Source organism: Charadrius vociferus, unplaced genomic scaffold (genome assembly GCF_000708025.1).
Source record: "Charadrius vociferus isolate BGI_N301 unplaced genomic scaffold, ASM70802v2 scaffold125, whole genome shotgun sequence".
NCBI classification, from domain to species: Eukaryota; Metazoa; Chordata; class Aves; order Charadriiformes; family Charadriidae; genus Charadrius; species Charadrius vociferus.
In genome coordinates, this window is record NW_009649036.1 from 1294218 (window position 1) to 1311845 (window position 17628).

A 17628-nucleotide genomic window follows, 5' to 3' on the forward strand; every position below is an offset into this window, starting at 1 on the left:
GATGACCCACTTAACAGCCACTGCGATGTTGTTGATCCCATACCAAGTTAGGTGTCCGTACGGAAGCTAGACTCGCAGGAGTATGTGGGGGGAAGATGCAGAGTTCTTCCACGGACAGTAGTCGTGGGAAGTGGTATGCCATCCTCGTAGAGAAGCTGATGAAGTATGGACTGGATGAGCAGACGATGAGGTAGACTGAAAACTGGCTCAGCAGCTGGATCCAGATTGTGGTCATCAGTGGTACAAAGTCTAGCTGGAGGTTAGTCACTACTGCTGAAGCCGAAGGGTCAATACTGGGTCCAGCCCTGTTAAATGATCTGGATGATGGGGCAGGGTGTACCGACAGCGCATTTGCTGATAATACAAAATTGTGAGGAGTGACTGATAGGCCAGAGGGTCATGCTGCCATCCAGACAGACCTCAACAGGCTGGAGAAATGGGCCGACAGGGACCTTGTGAAGTTCAACAAAGGGAAGTGCAAAATCCCGCGCCTGGGGACCAGGCACCAGTACAGGCTGGAAAACATCTTTGTAGAAAAGGACTTGGGGGTCCTGGTGGACACCAAGTTGAACATGAGCGAACAATTCACCTGTGGCAAAGGCAGCCGACAGCCTCCTGTACTCCATTAGGAAGACCATTGCCAGAAGGTCGAGGGAAGTGATATTTCTCCTCAGCACTGATGAGGCCACTGGTGGACTGATGTGTCCTGGTCTGGCTCCCCCCTACAAGAGAGGTATGGAGCTACTGGAACACACCGAATGGCCACAAAGATAATTAAGGGACTGGAGCACCTCACATATAAGGAAAGGCTGCAAGAGCTGGGACTCTTCAGCCTGAAGAAGGCTTGGGGGAAGATCTTAACAACATTTACAAAAAGACGGTGTAAAGAGCCAAGCTCTTCTTAGTGGTGCCCAGTGACAGGAGTAGAAACAACGGGCACAAACTGAAACAGGATGTTTTGGCTGAATATCAGGAAATGCTTTTTAACTGTGCAAGTGACCAAGTACTGGCACAGATTGGTCGGAGAGGTGGTTGAGTCTCCATCCTTGAAAACATTCAAAAACTGTCTGGACATGGTCCTGTGTAACTGGCTGTAGGTGGCCCTGCTTGAGCAGGGGGTTGGACCAGGTGACTCCCAGAGGCTCCTTCAAGCCTCAACCATTCTGGGATTCCGTCATGTTCCTGGTATACATTAAATTTCCGTGTGCTTTCACCACCTTTGTCTAATCAGCTGCACCTGGCCCCTAATTGCCTTCACGGTCCTTTAGTCAAGGGTGAAAAGCATGGAGCCATGCCAGCAATCTAGGTTCTTTCCTACCATCCCTGGCTGAGACACAGCTGTGAGCATGTGATCTTTTGCACTTGACTAACTTTGCTTGTAAATACTTCTTTACCTTAGTGTATACAGTAGCGTAAGAGCTAGCTACGGACTTTATTATAGAGTTGCTTTAGTGCTTTTATTGAGGTGTTCTCCTGCTGCCCATCCTTTGTTTTATATAGTCACCACAGGGATTGCAGTTACTGATAGAGACTTCCTGCCCGGCTTTATTCTTTCTGGAGGTAACTATGGACTTCAATGAAAGAGGTATTTTAGTTTTTGTTTAGGTGAGCGGCGGAAACAAAAAATTAATGGTTTAAATTGAGGAGACGAAGGATGCTTGTTGATCTTGTACGGCGGGTGGTTGAGACCCTGCCACAGACCTGCGAGGGTCGGGTGTAGAACTGGCTTGCTCTCAAAATCCTTCAGGCATATTCCTTGTGCACCTGTGCTGGTGCTGCCCTCGGTGCTTATTAACTGCTACTCAAAGGAGTAGCTAACTTCTCAAAGTGACAATTTCCCACCAAACAGTAGAAATTCACATCATCTTCAGAGGAGCTAAGTGAAAAAGGGCAGTGAAAACTTCCACATCCTCCAGCTTTCCTGAAGACCACAGTACAGCTCAGCCCCCTGTACATTCGTCGGTCTGTGGTACTGTCCTGGTTGTATACCACGTCCAGCTGGATGCTTGCAACCAATTCCACAGCAAACAATGTTGAGATCTGTTGATAATGAAAGACTGTGTCCATGTCTGTCTAATCAGGAAGAATTAGCTCCTTTTTTTCTTTTTTTCCTCCCAGGCTTTTACTATAAATGTCCCCCAAAATTGTACCCAGCCTGGAAGATTCCCAGTAATTGTCACCTAGGGCCTGGGATTAAAATCCTTTGAAGGATTAATCATTATTTTACAGTCCTAAGGGTCTGAACAACAACTATGTGATGAGAAACGAATCCGATGAGAAACGAATCCAATGAGAAACAGCAGACGTCATCCTTGCTGCCGTTTCTTCCTCGTTCTCCCAGTTCTTCATCTGTTGATGATAACCTTTTACTCTAGCGTTTGATAAATATCGTGGCCAGGTTTGGATTTCAAATATAGGGTTCCCAAGTGACAGTCAGCTACTCACACCAACTGCAGCCCCACTTCCCTTTGCAGGTTTTATGTTGACTGACACCAGGCAATTTCTGTGCTTTGGGTTTGTCTTTGGTGGGTTTTTTGCCCCTTTTTTTTTTTTTTTTTTTTTTTTTTTTTTTTTTGTTTTGGGCTGTTGTGGAACAAACTGAACTCCATAACTCCATCCTCTTTGTTTGAAGGGACACCATTTGTGTATCCACAGAAAATCACAGGCTGTTTCACTAAGACTGATTTTGGTGGGATAGGGAGGCATCATGGCATTTACACTGTTTTAGGAATATGGAGTTTTTAACAAAGGGCGTGTAATCAAGCCCATTTATGTTTATGGAGTTTCCTTGTTGGTTGTTTCTTAAAACCTAGCTTACCTTTCAGCATCTGGCTAATAAAGTAATTTATTTCCTGGGTGCTGGGAATATCAAAAGGAAATAATTTGAATAAATTTGCTAGATGCTGTGTCACATCTTTGCATCTGGTAGATTACAAAGTTTCTAAATGAGTTGAATGTAAACAACTATGTCTTGGTGGTATTTGGTTAGAAGATAATACATTTGTGGGTTATGTATCTGATGAAAACGCTGTTAGTTGAATATCTCTACCTACTTCATCTAACGTATAAGATATACAAGTTATATCTCCATTCGGTAATGAGAGTGTAATTGTAGATGTGGCAATCCTCCTAATTAGCTTGGATAGAGTACAAACAAAGATGTAGCAGCATGGACTTCAAAATTTTTCAGCATCTTTTGAATCCTGCAGAAATTCCAAGTGGGTTACTGAGGTAGTTATAGTGCATAGAAATAGACAGAGCTGTATTTTACCTGAGGAACCTCGACTAAAACCAGCAGATGTCCTTACACATCCTGCCATTTCACCTGGGACTGGGGGTCATCCCAGTTTGGTTTGGTTTTAGGGAGTGGTCAGGAATGAGATGAGAGCAGAAAAGGGCTGTTTTCCAGAGTCGGTCAGTATTTCATGCCGGGGGATATCTGTTGCTCTGAAGAACAGAGCAGGGGTGTTAGCTTATCCTTATCTGTAAGGTGGCTTAACGTTTGCAAGGAACCCAAGATCAAAATTTGGCTTAAAAGGGGATGTAGACGTTAACTGCTACTTTTCTTTTTTTATTACATACTACTGTTTGTTGTTGTCCTACCTGAGTAGCAGATAATAAAGCAGAGTATGGCTCGTAACTGAAACTTTGCCTTGTAAAATTGTTGGCAACGATTTATCTATGTGTCTGTTTGCTCTCTGTTAATGGGAACGTAAAATTGAACCATAAAGTTTGTGGTGCTGCACCTGGGGTACTGGCAGAAGTGACCGTATTGTGGCTCAGTGAAAAGCTGATAAAGAGTAAACGGGAGGAAACCTCTCAGTGCCGACGGCAGGGTCTGAGCAGGCAGAAAATAGCATAGAAAATACAGTGATGCTGTTGTGTGAGTGACTTGCTTCAATGAGTCTGACCCGGAGAAGCCTCTGCATCTTTGAAAAAGGGAATGATTTTGAACTAATTTCTCGCTGCTACCACAGCACATTATGGCCACAAGTGATCTGTGAGGAACATTTGCTCTTTGAGATGATAATCCTCGTTGATTTCAATATCTTCTTTTTATTTTCATGACAGCTGTTAGTCTGACTCTCATTTGTGACCCTTGTAGTTAGGTCAGTCTCTTTTCTGGTCAGTTTGAGAAAACCGTGCAGCTAAGGAAAGGTGGTTGGGAACTTCTAGGTACGGGTCTTGAGAGCAATGATGTTTTCTCTTGTATTTACCAGAGTTAATACAGCATGAGTAGGAAGGCAGAACTGCCCTCACAAGCCTGCATTACGAAGTTTTGGTTATGATGATGTGATGTGGGAACAGCCCATATTTTTCAGCCCCTACCCCCCTGTAATCACATCTGCCTTTCCCATCAGCTTTCACCATTCCCACCTGAGGCTTCCTTCTCCTTCTGAAGTCTTCTGTGAACTTTCTCTTCTAGAATAGATGTCAATACACCTTTTGCTGCCAGGAGTAGTTAGGTAGATTTTTGTAAGAAGGTCACCACCAAGGCTTGCACTGTTCAGATCTCTGCACAGTCAAGAGAAGCCAAACTTTTGTCTACTCCCTTGTCGGGATAGCAGGAAAGAGTGGCAGTACATTCCTTGCTTGGCCCTAGATAGCCCAACAAGACTGAAGCATGCTTTCAAAAGGGCAGTGGCTCTAAACGGTGTGATTACAGGTGTGATACCATCATTCCTGTAAAATGGAGGATCAACTTAAAAATCAGCCTACACGGAGGACAAGCTCAGCTGAGGCTATGCTTAAAGACACTAGCGCAGGGTATGCTGAAGGTTTGATGATGGATGCAGGAGGTGGTGTATAGCAAGACCAGATTCTGTGTCAGATGCATACTGCAGTACCGTGCGGGCAGCACGGACACCTCTCTGCCTCCAAAGCCGAAGTTTCCAATAGAGGGTAATAGGCAGAGGACTCTGATGCACCTGGGTACTCTGAGGCACTCATTATAGAATCGGAGTTCAGCTCCCTGCTTGAACAATTATCTTAGAGGAACCTATGTCTCTTTCTGTTACTGCAGAAGGAGCTTGGAGAGGTCAACATCCATGCCTCAAACAAGCCCTTGGTGCTAGCAGTCAGCAGGACAGCCTGTGCTGTCTTTGGGACGAGCACCCAGTATGGGCTGAGAAAGCTGTGATAAACTTCAGAGTCTATAGGTGAGGGCTTTGAGACACATGTGCCACACTGGGAACAGTCAGTCACAACAGCATTTAGCATTCCCTGTCCACCAACTTAGCCTATTGAGAGGAGATAATGTGTTTTTATTATAAGGAGGATTCTGTTGGTTTTCGCAGTGCGTTCATTCCCTGTTGATCTGAAACCAAAGGTTTTCATGGTGTGCTACTCTACTCCCTACAGCACAAATATATGATAAAATCATTGTTGACTAGACAAGGCACTAACTGGAAGAATACCATGTAGATGCATATTTTCTTTAAGCAGAAGTTGGACAACATCATAAAAGCAAGCATGTCTTGGTGACAGTAATTCTCTCTGAGAAAGGGTTATGTTCCTCCCCCTCCCCCCGCCTTTCTTTTTCCACTCCTCCATGGGTTAAAAAAAACAGAAGCAGGACTCTCTTGCCCTTAAAGCATTTTTCAGCCAGGCACCCATGGCATATTTTCTGCTAAATTGTCAGAAGCCAAATGTGGGAGACTTGGATAAAGCCAAAGACTGAATTACAGGCAACAATCTTGTTTAGACTGCACAGAACTTCTGCTCCTTGTTTTTATAGGGGGTCTGTTTGGTCCAACTAAGCAATGTCCAGGGGGACTTGCATGTGGCACTTGTGCACCAACTCTGAGTGGAGCACTTTTGACTCGGTAAGTAGGAATTCCTGCTTCCACCTGGTTGTAAAGCCCCAGTATAATCTGATGGGTTGTCTGAAGAATACTGTGGAGAGAGAAAGATATCACACCATAAATAATATACGTGGACTTATAATTGCAAGTTGTGAGATAGGAAAATGACCAGTGGAATTCATCTGTGAGGCAAGAAGTCAATGTTTTTGTCTAAAATCAGCACGTGAGTGGGTCAGTGTCTGTAAAGTGCCAATGAACACAAAGCCTGTGCTTTTGTCATTTGTTCAGCATAATCCTTCCAGAGCGCTATGTTGGGTTGTTTTTGAAGGCCCTGTGCCAGAGCTTTATCAGATCAACCTACATCAAAGGTTATGCTTGATTATTATGTTTTTATATCTTTCTGACTTTTTTTTTTTTCTATCCAATTCTACCAAGCAGTCCAGAGGCTTTAAGTTATGAAAAGCATTTGGTGAAATGGAGCAATGAAAACTCTTTCAGCCTGGCCTTCTCTCACCCAACATGCGGATGGGTGGAGAACATGGAGGTACAGCTCTGGGACATGAGCTCACTCCCCGTATTGCACACACGCCGCTTGCTGCTGTCGTGCAAGTTCGAAGTCATAATTGGCACGAATGACTGCGTAGAGAATTGTCCATAGAAAGTTGGAGTCACAAGGCCTTGAGCCACCCACAAAGCACCTGCTGAAGGGCTACTGGGCCTTATCCAAAACTGGGTTTTGTGTCTGCTAGATCACAAGCCATTGGACAACAGAGCCAGCTGGGAAGTCTCTGAGCAAAGTCAGAAATCTACCCCCTTGCCCGAGATTTAGTGCTTCCAGGTCTGCTGGACACACTGGTAGGATACTAAACCTAAACCCTGTAACTTACCCCTCTGAACTGTCTGATTTGTGCCAGAAACTCCAGAAATATTGGTTGTGTTAGTGTGATTGGGCAAGTTAAGGATCCAAGCACGGGTTAACAATTCAACATGCTGTTAGGAGGCTCCCTGGGATGGCTTTGGCCCATGCAGCATCTGTCACAGGTATTGTTTGGTGAATTAACGTTGTCGTGGTTTGGCCTCAGCCAGCAACAAAGAACCACGCAGCCGCTCGCACAACTCCCACAGTCGTGGGAAAAGAAAATGACAGGGCCAAACTCGTGGGTTAAAAGAGTGCAATTTAACAGAACAGCAAAAGGAAAAGACGAAAACGCGATTACAGTACCGCCGCGAAGCGCACCGACCAGACCCACACCACCACAGCCCACCCCCGAGTGGCAACTCCTCTCCTCTCCCCGGCTAGCGCCTCTTATAGCTCGGGCATGGGTCACGTGGTATGGAATACCTGCCCCCTGCCGGCTCCTGGGGAGATTAACCCCATCCCTGCCGGAACCAGGACAAACGTGGACCAGACGCTATTCCCAACTTCTTTTATGGACAAGCCCGCTTTATTTTAAGGGAAAGAAAAAAGGGAGTGTAAATGTGTAGACCTGGATTATGCCTGAGGGCAGAGAGTATCCCTGGGTAGTTTAATTCACAGTACAGATGTAACCACTGCATCTAGAGGCATGAGACAGGTTGTGTGCTGGTACTCTAGAGCCAGAGTAGCTCACAGAGCCAAGCACACCAACCAGAGCCTCCTGGCTTTTTGCTGGAGCGAGCTGGGATCCTAGAAGTCGAGTGCCCAAACTGCTGAAGGCAGGATCCCGATGCCTTTTCCTGGAGGCAGCAAGAGGCAGCAGATGGGCCACCGGCACTGCCAGAGTGCTCTTCCAGCTGAAGCCCTCCAGTGCAGCTCACATCTCTTTTCCTTGAGGTCCCCTGAGCCAGCATGAAATGTCAACCTTCTCAGGACTGTAGTGATTAAATAACAAGTATGTAAACAGCTATGCAGGGTGGAAGAGGGGATGCTTTCGTAATCATAGAATCACAGAATCATAGAATCATAGAATGGTTTAGGTTGGACCGGACCTTCAAGATCATTGCTTTCCAACCTCCCTGCCATGGGCAGGGACACCTCCGACTAGACCAGGTTGCTCAAAGCCCCATCCAGCCTGGCCTTGAACACCTCCAGGGATAGGGCCTCGACAACCTCTCTGGGCAACCTGTTCCAGTGCCTTACAACCCTCAAAGTGAAAAACTTCTTGCTAATGTTTAATCTAAACCTGCCCTCTTCCAGTTTAAAGCCATTCCCCCTCGTCCTGTCACTACATGACCTAGTAAAAAGCCCTTCCCCAGCTAAAGTGATTGTTTTTCCATGCAATGGCAATGGAGATTCCAGTCTGAGCACTGAAGTGTGTGCAGACTCTGGTACGTTCCAGGATGTTTTTGATTTTGAGGAGTGCAAGTCTCTTGTCGTACATCCCTGCCATAATTTGCCCGCTTGCTAGGCTGCAGTATTTAGGTTGCACATGTGGGCTGGGAGACTGCTGTCAAAGTAGGCTGCAGTATTCACCATTTTCTTGGATTCTCCAGCACACTTTTTGATGTCCCACCTGCCTTAAGATTTTGGAATTGGGAACCACAACGCTTCAACAAGTTCAGGACATCACTGTCCCATCTCCAGCCTTCCAAATACTTTGTGTTTAAAGCTTACCTTTTTAGATAGCTGAAGCGAACAGGAATGTGTAATTTTTATAGAATAATAAATGCATAGATATGAACAAAGTAAGTCCCAATAAACTTAGTTGCTTTCATTTCCTGACAAAATCTTCTGTATGGACACGAGAGTCCTGTGCATGATTTCCTAGTCCCCATTTTCCCACATCTGCTTAGTTGGGGTCTGTCATCGTTTTCCTCAGTGTGGCTGATGAGATCCTTTTCTCTTATAACGCTGGAGCCCTTTGATCAGTTTTATCAGCTGGTAAAAGTGATCCTCCGCTTTTATGAGACCCCACTTGGAGTACTGTGTCCAGCTCTGGGGCCCCCAACATAAGAAGGACATGGACCTGTTGGAGAGAGTCCAGAGGAGGGCCACAAAGATGATCAGAGGGATGGAGCATACTCCTATGAAGACAGGCTGAGAGAGTTGGGGTTGTTCAGCCTGGAGAAGAGAAGGTTCCCAGGATACCCTATATATAGCAGCCTTGCAGTACTTAAAGGAAAGATGGGAAGGGACTCTTTGTCAGGGATTGTAGTGACAGGATGAGGGGTAACGGTTTTAAACTGAAAAAAGGTACATTTAGATTAGATATTAGGATGAAATTCTTTACTCTGAGGGTGGTGAGGCACTGGAACAGGTTGCCCAGGGAAGTTGTGGATGCCCCATCCCTGGAGGTGTTCAAGGCCAGATGTGATGGGGCTTTGAGTAACCTGGTGTAGTGGGAGGTGTCCCTGCCCATGGTAGGGGGGTTGGAACTAGATGATCTTTAAGGTCCCTTCCAACCCAAACCAGTCTATGATTCTATGATCTCTTCATTGAGTATTTACTTTCTTCAGAGCAGAGTCTTTTGCCGTGACTGGCAACCGTCTTGCGGATCAAGGATGCTGCGTTTCAGATGGAAAACCATTGAAGCCTAAGGGCTCCCATTTCCAGCCTTGTGCCTGTCTCCACCAACAACTACATGGGAGAACCTGGGAGCATCCTTTCCACAAGAATTCCTAAAATCTGCACAGGGAGTTTCCTCAAATCGTCCTTCTGAGCCTTCCTGAAGAGGGATGACTCACTGAACCAGAAACTGAAAAGGAAAATAAGTGTTTCTCAACGGCAGTGAGACACACTTGGGCACATGGTGGCACTAGGTGCCTGGTGAAAAAAGCCTAACTTTTCTCCAGCTGGCCCTCACTGCCTTCGACCTCAGACGTACATCTCTGACGGAAGAGGCAAAAGCCTGAGTATTGCACGGCAAGACAAAGTAAGAAATCCAGATCTCCAATAGGATATCTGGGAATACTCTCTTAGCAAGTGTCTTCCTCCGTCTGTCATCTGTTGTATGAAGTCTGCTTCTGGTCATATTACACCCACAAATCCCTTGGGGCAAGATTTTCCTGTAATGCTTTCTCAGCCCTCCCTTTCAAATAAACCCAGGGCACTTATCAAAATTCTTGCTCACATTAAAAAAAATATATTGTTTTTTTAAAAGGTGATGGCTTAATTTTCAATCTGTGTCCTTCTTCAGAATCTGTTAATGGCTGGTTAACATCACATTGGCGGCCTGAACTTCTGAGCTATAAAATGTGAAACTTTTAAATTTTTTCCTTATGACAGAGGTATTTGGGGTAGAAAATCTGAATGACACAAAAGGAGAAATTTGCCAGGGAGCTCTAAGGGGGAAATAGAGCCGAACAATCTTTTTCTAATTATCCTAATAGAGTGCCATTATCAGGAATTCTCTGCACTCCATTGGGAAAGAAAGTTATGTTAATAGGAAACAAAGATATTTGATCCTTCGTAGATCAAAGCACTTTTATGATGCTGCTGTCATTATGAAAGGCTCTTGGTGTAAGAATAGTACTTAGTGGACAATGGCTCTATTGTTTGTCACTTATTTACCTTCTAAAAAAAAAAATAAATCAGACCTAGTGTATCATTTATGAGGCCCCAGGTTTGATGCTAAATGCTTCACTCTACCATAACACAACAGTTTTTAGGACTATCCGGTAGTTCACTGCCTACAAAAGTGAGAAGTTCCACTGTGCAAAAAGGAATTTTGGTATGGAAATAAAAACTTGCTGAAATCCACTGAAGCGCAGAAAAGTCCTTGCAAAGTCTCTGAATTCCACACTGGAAAGGCCTGTGGGCTTTCTTACCCATTTTTTCCCTTTCTGTTTATGCATATTTTCATTCAGAGTTTAGCCCTGAGAGCTTCCAAGCAGCTTTTTCCCTTTTGTATTTATGCAGCACTTAGAGCAGTGGGATGCTGCTCCTCGACCAAAGCTCCAAAGTGCTCTCCTAACACAGATAATAATAAAAGTGGAGAGAGATCGATACTGAGAACAGTTCACCTATGTCACAGAAAATGGATTTCTTACTGCTGTAAAACCCTCCGAGGAGGGAAAAAGTGCTTAAAGAACTTGAAAATGCCTACATACACAAGCAGTGTTGTGTAAAGAATAGTGTCAAGAGTATGGGAAAAGGAGAGAGAATGTTTTTCAAGGGAAATCCTATCAATTCTTGTAGGAAGAAATGCCGCATTCAGGAATAGAACTAAATAATTAATACTGGTAATTTGCTTTGACCTGTACTTCAGTTCTGTACAAGCGAGTATCCCCGATTCCTATTTAAGTGGAGTGAATAGAAGAAAAAAGTATTTGAATTTTGAAGAGTTTGTCAGTTCACCAAACTTAACGCTTGACGAACCCAATAAAACACAATGATTTATTGTTTTGTTTGTTTTCTACTGACCTTTGTATAAAGGAATTTCTTAAATTATTTTTTCATGGAAATGCTTTGGTTTTGCATGAGCATCTTTATCCTCTTTCTTTGATCCTCCACAAATAGTCTCATGCTGTGGATGCACATACATGTCTTTATTTAAGACTGGCAATCTTTCTTCCCCATTTTGCAATACCAGTAAAGGGTACTGTACAGTCCTCCCCTGTGCCCAGCACATGGGCGCATATGCAGTTTGCCCATTGCCATTTCAGTTTCTCTTTGCTACTTTTTGGAATGAGGCACTTGGCGGCTATGAGATTTTTAAAATGCTTTTGCTCCAGTTTCTTCAAAGGTTATCTTTTCTTGTGTTTCTTCCAAATACCACCTCTCAATCTCTGTACAACCTCTCTGTGTTTGCTGTCTTAGAGATGAGCAAATTTCTGTTAAGTGGTCCGCTTGCAGTACTTTTAAGCCTCGAGCAAGGAGGGCTCAGGACCTTCAGTTGCAAAGCTGCTTGCTCAGGAATCCGCAGAGACTGCATCCCATCCCAGAGGTGGCATTTCCTGGGCCAGATGTTTTGGCACCACTCATTTTTCAGACAAAAGCCTCCAACAGGAGGGCTTGGGCTGGAGATCTGGGGCATGTTCTTTGAAGAAGTCTACGCCAAAAGAATATTGTGTTGACCTGTAGCCTCCATTTTCCTGAGGGATTTGCGCAACCATTCTGGCCCATGGTGATCTTACAGATTTTCCAGTCTGTCCTGACTTTACCTCCTTGCCAGCTACTGCAGTGAAATGATATTTTTCTCTCACAGAGCATATTGACTCTTTGTCTTCATGATACTGTACACATGCCAAACTCTGCTGCAGGTGTCCCTAGCTACGCTTTTGCCCTGTAAGCTTTATTGCCTTATTTCAGCTCAGCAACAATGTCATTGTCCCTTAGATATGTACTCTCTCCCAGTGTCTCAGGGCTTGGTGTCTTTAGCTCCCCATGTCCTCCCAAATAGGATACATCCCTTTGGATGGAGAAGCCCACTTGGGTGGCTGGGTTGAGCAGGACTGGGTCTCCAGGGGAGCAGAAGCCTTGTGTCCATGTTAGACTTTCAGGATGACAATAGGCTGACAAATCTCACAGTGAACGCTTACGTGTCCAGGTGATGACGAGTGGTTCAATTACCATGCACTACATCAAAACTTGGCATGCTAGGGGGGGCTGCTCTTTTCTTCTGGGAGATGGTAGTTATGGAGGACAGATGGCCAGAGAATAAATCTATTACATCACTCAAGTCTGCCAATTTTCAGGTAGATAAACCACGTACTTCTGTATCATACCTGAGATCTGCTCCCATATTGACACATGGCCGTTTCGGGAGTGGGAGCAATTTAATGCAGACCTCTTTGCTTTCATCATCGCTGAGGTTTCCTCCAGATGCTCCCCTCCTCAACAGGAAGCACCATTGCTTTTTTGGCATAGGCATCATTGCTGAGGTTTCCTCCAGATGCTCCCCTCATACCACATCTGCACAGCCTCAAGGTCTTTGTTGGAAAATGCTCTGGTTAAAGTAAGCAAGAGAAGGGCCTGGTCATCACATGTGGCTGAGGAAGTTTTGGTGTCAGATCTTTGTTCCTTGGTAAGGTCTTCAAGACTGCAGTTATTTCCAGGTCAGGTCAGTGAGAACTGAGTCATCTGACTCCCTCTGCTTTTGAAGTGCTTGGTTTCACAATGTAGGCATTGGTTGGCTCTGTTTTCTAGAGCATTTTTCCAATAAGGCAATAGAGAGGAATAACTCCTCACAAAGGACAGAAATGATGTGTTAGTTGCAGTTACCTGTTATGTGACTTCACCCTTGGTCCTGATAACCTATCTCCCTTTCAAAGTAATCAGTTTTGAATACTGACGTTATTTCCCAAGTAACACCTTTATCCAGTCAGTTAGGATCAGTTTACCACCGCTGTGCTCCACCCTGCACCCCCCCCCTCCCCCTTTTGATTCAGTCCTTGCTTTCTCTAATCATGCAGTTTGCAGATAATTTCAATCTGGGGGGTGTTCAACCCATGCGTGGGACTCGATGCTTCTGCAAGATTTGACCCCATGCTGTGCATCCGTGAGGAACCCTGCTTGCTCATTTCATTTTCCTATTAAGATGGTTTTCCCAACTGTAATGGTCTTTGCTAGAAGAGCGAGAAAATTTAAGATGTAATGACTGATCTTCTTTAGATCTTATTCTTCAAAAACAGGGTGGAAGAGAGATGTAGTTAAATAGTTGTCACGCTGTCCATAGGCAAAATTAAAATTCCTAAAATGAATACCGAATGAAAAAGGTCTTAATCTCCTCGGAGTACATGGCTCCCTGAAATGGTTTTAGACTGGCTTTGCAGGTAGCAATGCAAACTTGCCCACAAAAGCAGGCAAAAAAAAATATTCAGTTGACTGACCTGTGGCTGCAGTTGTTGTATATTAGTACAATGTATGATTTGGTAATTCCTGTCACTTCCTCTGCATCAGCCTGTTCTGACTTGACGGTACTGATTCCATGTGTGCAGGACACCAAGACTTCTAGCCTGTACCATCAACAGCTCTGGTAATTCATATCCTTACTCTGTAGTTTTGGAAGAAAGTTACTTGAAACTGGGAGGTGATAGAGAGTCCCCTTCACCGGGATAAATGCAAGCAAGAGTGCATGTCCCCAAAAGTTCAAAGCTTTCTGGAATCTAAATTGATGTGCCAGAGACTCCTAACCAGAAGCATGAGAAGAGTGGGACAGAGAAGCAGGTAGAGATGGCAGTGAGGAGGTATCAGCGTCACCCAGAGAAGCAGATTTTGTACGAACAGGAAGGTAACAGTGACAGCATTTTGGAGTGTGCAGTAAATGAATGGGGTAGTGCTAAAAAGGTATCCTTACTCTCTGAGGATGTCCCCTCCTCACTGGGCTTACACGGTCAGGTTATTTCACCACATCAGGGCATTTTAAAATATGAACAGGAGTTTCTCCACAGGCACATGGGGATTCCTGTTCTCCAACAGGAAACTCCAGCTGACTTTAGTTGCTGCTGGCGTTAGACTGTACTGTAAACAAAGTGCCTAAACCCTGCCCAAGGTGGGGAGAACTAGGCCCTGGCCTTAAGAAATTCAAACTGAAGTTGGATGACATTAAATGGACTCTCATGAATGTAGTCCTGCTTTTGCCTTGTGAAGTATTAAGTTAGTAAATTGCTAGATTAAAGACTGTTCCTGAAAGCTGTGAGCTGAGATGCTTTCTTGCAGGGTAGGTCTTGCAAACTTTGACTTGCTATATTGTCTTGTATTTTGGGTAGGACCTGGTATGATGGATTTTAGAACTTCAAGCGTGAACATAACCGATGACCATTCTGGCAGCTGGAGCATCTCAAGCCTCTCTTGAGGTTCCACAGGCTGGAGATACATGTGGGCTGATGTTAAATTTGCAAAATGAATACAAATCCAGTGGAAAATTTGATGTTTTATTGTTTCCTTCAAGGTTCCTACAGTTTCCAAACAGCTGTTGGTGAAACTTGAGGTAAGTATACAAACCCTTTTTTTAGGAAATGGCTTTGTGCCTCATTCAGTTCTACAAATGGACCTTGCACCTCACTCACATATGACACCGAATTTAACAAGCATCAAACATACCATGTCATCCCCAAACAAAAGAGCAAACATGCGGAGCTGTGGCTACCCTGGAGGCAAGAAATGGCCAGTTTCCTTGAGGAACAGTCCGCTCAGAGATAACTATGTATAAAATTTGTACACACACTTCAGTATTGAGGAATGAACTCCAGAATATCGCCAGCTGCTCAAACCTACAAACAAACAAACAAAAAAACCAACCAACCAAACATAAAAAACCCCAAACCCCCACCACGGGAGAATCCAACAATATGGAGGATTGTCTGTATACATCAAATAAAGCAAAACTCCTTACACTTTGCATTCAGAATAGAGCATTCAATTAAGTCAGGGAACTATTTTCCCACTTCGTGAATTAAGATGCCAATGGCTGGCTCTTCCACTTGCCGACTTTGCACTGGCTTAGCCATGTTATCATCAATCATCTCTTCTATGTACTTCCCTGGAACAACGATCTTGGCCCTCTTTTGTTTGCTGACTGCTGATGATGTTCAGGGAGAGAAGTGCTGAGGCATTTTCTTAATGTTGCAGACTTCAGACTCATTTCACATCCTAGAATTCATTCTCTGGCCACACAAAACTTTCTGGGGTTCATTTTCATAGTTAATCAGAAAAGAGGCCTAGGAGGATTTCACAGAAGGCTGTGGCACTTCCTACAGGAGACAAAACCCCTGTTTCTAGTAGAACAATCTCCCTATTTACTTTTTTTTTCTTAGAAGGCTGGGAGAGCTCCTTCCTGCAGGAAAAGGTCAGTTCATAAACTGGAAATGCTGATAATAACTGCAGTGACATCTATAGATAGCCCTGAGAAGCTGTTGTTATGCACGGAACCAAATTAATAATTGCAGACACCTGTCAAAACAATGATTACATATCAAGAATGACACCAGACGAAAAAGGAGATGTTTGAAACTTCCTTCAAGTATTAGTTTTGGAGTCCTGAGACTTTCAAAGCCAGTTAGAGAAGACTCTTGGTATATACATGCATAATACTTAGTGGAAGTCTTTAGATTCACAGATGGATAGTTTTTTCCCTTGTTAATGAAGCGTATTTTTTGCTTGACAAGTGGAAAATGTTCCCACCTGTGAAAAGATTAAATAGGGATTTTGAGTGGACTCTTTGTCTGTGATTGAGTTTTTTAGAAATCCTGGCTGTGGGCCAGCTCTCAAGAGGAATATTCTTAATGTTTGTTTTTTCCTATGACTGAGATCGGATCCTTAGATAATTTTGACAATGCCACAACAAATTGTTTTATGGAGGGAACATACTCATATTTCCTATGTCTCCAGAGTCACTGGAGCACAAGTCTGTGATTCTCGTTATATGAACAAGATGTTCTTAATGTTGATACTGCTTTTTCTTTCCAGTACGCTTGCAAGCGTTAGGTATAACACATGGAATTCCTTCTACTTTATTTATTAGCATGGGTAAACTTGCATTTTTCTTTAAAATTTCTAATCTCATGTAACTGGGACTTTGTTCAAGCAAAGACAGATAAAGAGTTGAATCAGTTTCCTAGGCTTAGTTTAGGTAATATACAATAATACATTTTTTTTTTTTTTACAATAATATTGTTGCAGATTGACAGTTTCGTCCCTTGACTGGCATGTGTTCTTGAAAGAGAATATGAGATGCTGACTGCAGTGAGTGGAGATGTTGGTCCATCCCTGGCTGATGGAAGGAGTACAGATCTGCTGGAGTTTGAGAGCCATGTTCTGCTGCAGCACCTGAACACCTGTGCAATTACTGTGCCTCATGGATCTGGAAAGGATTTCTAACACTCTTTTTGTTTTTGCTGCTGTGAACCTAGTTCTGGTCTTTTATTGTTAGCTTTCCTATATTCACATTCTGACTCTTCTATCTCCACGTCCTTGCCTTCCAGTGCTCTCCTGAAGGAAGAACGTTAATTTTGCTACAAACATTTTTAATTATTTGAGCCTTTCTTAAGTGGTTGAGTAATGAGGTCTTCAGCAAGACGTTAACTTTCACACAGCAACCTAAACCGATGACAGAAAAATGTCTGATTATGAGATTATTGTTCCAATGTTTCATAAAACAGTCAGAGGAAATAAGTGGTGCCCAATACTATAAAGCTGAAACTCCTATTACCGATAATACGGATAGGAGATAGTTGGATACTTTGTGCCACAGCAGCTTTCTTGCTGTCTAGTATATGTAGGCGACTAAGGCAAAAAGCAAACATGGAGCAGCAGCAACAGCAAGGACTGTAGAAGTGGTTGGTCTCAATTTGAGATCAAGCGTGACCACCAGATTACCCAGGGGTGCTCTCCCTGCTTTTGGGAATGAGATCTGAAGCCCTGTGCTCAGCTGACGTAGCATTTCTCCTGCAGCATCATTCTCCGTGCCTCTCTACTGGCATCTGCTAAGGCTTGCCCTTTATCCTCACCCCTTTTTTTTTACAGGTGATACCACATTTATGGCTTTTGCTTGTATCTCTGACTAGCTCTTTTTCCTTGGCCTTTCACGTATCTGCAAGTTTGCTGAGGACCGAGTTCCCAGATAAAACCCAGTAATGTATGTAGTGTGCCAGAGTAGTTAGCAAGTGGCGCGCTCTGTCTGCTTGACCTAAATAACCCATGGCATGAGCCTACAGGAAACTCTTCCTTCAGTCGGTATTGCAGACAACACTACACGTCTGCGGTGTGAGTGCAGTGAGTGTTAAGGGAGAAGTCACCTCTACTTACGTGTGATAGTACAATGCCCAGAACACCAAAGTTCACTATTTGGTACATAAATTAATAAAAATCTTTCTTCCACGTACCAAGATGTATAACTTTGATGCCCCTTTTTTCCTTCTGTACCGAGGCTTTCAGTAACCAGCCCATTCTTCCTTTATTCTCTTT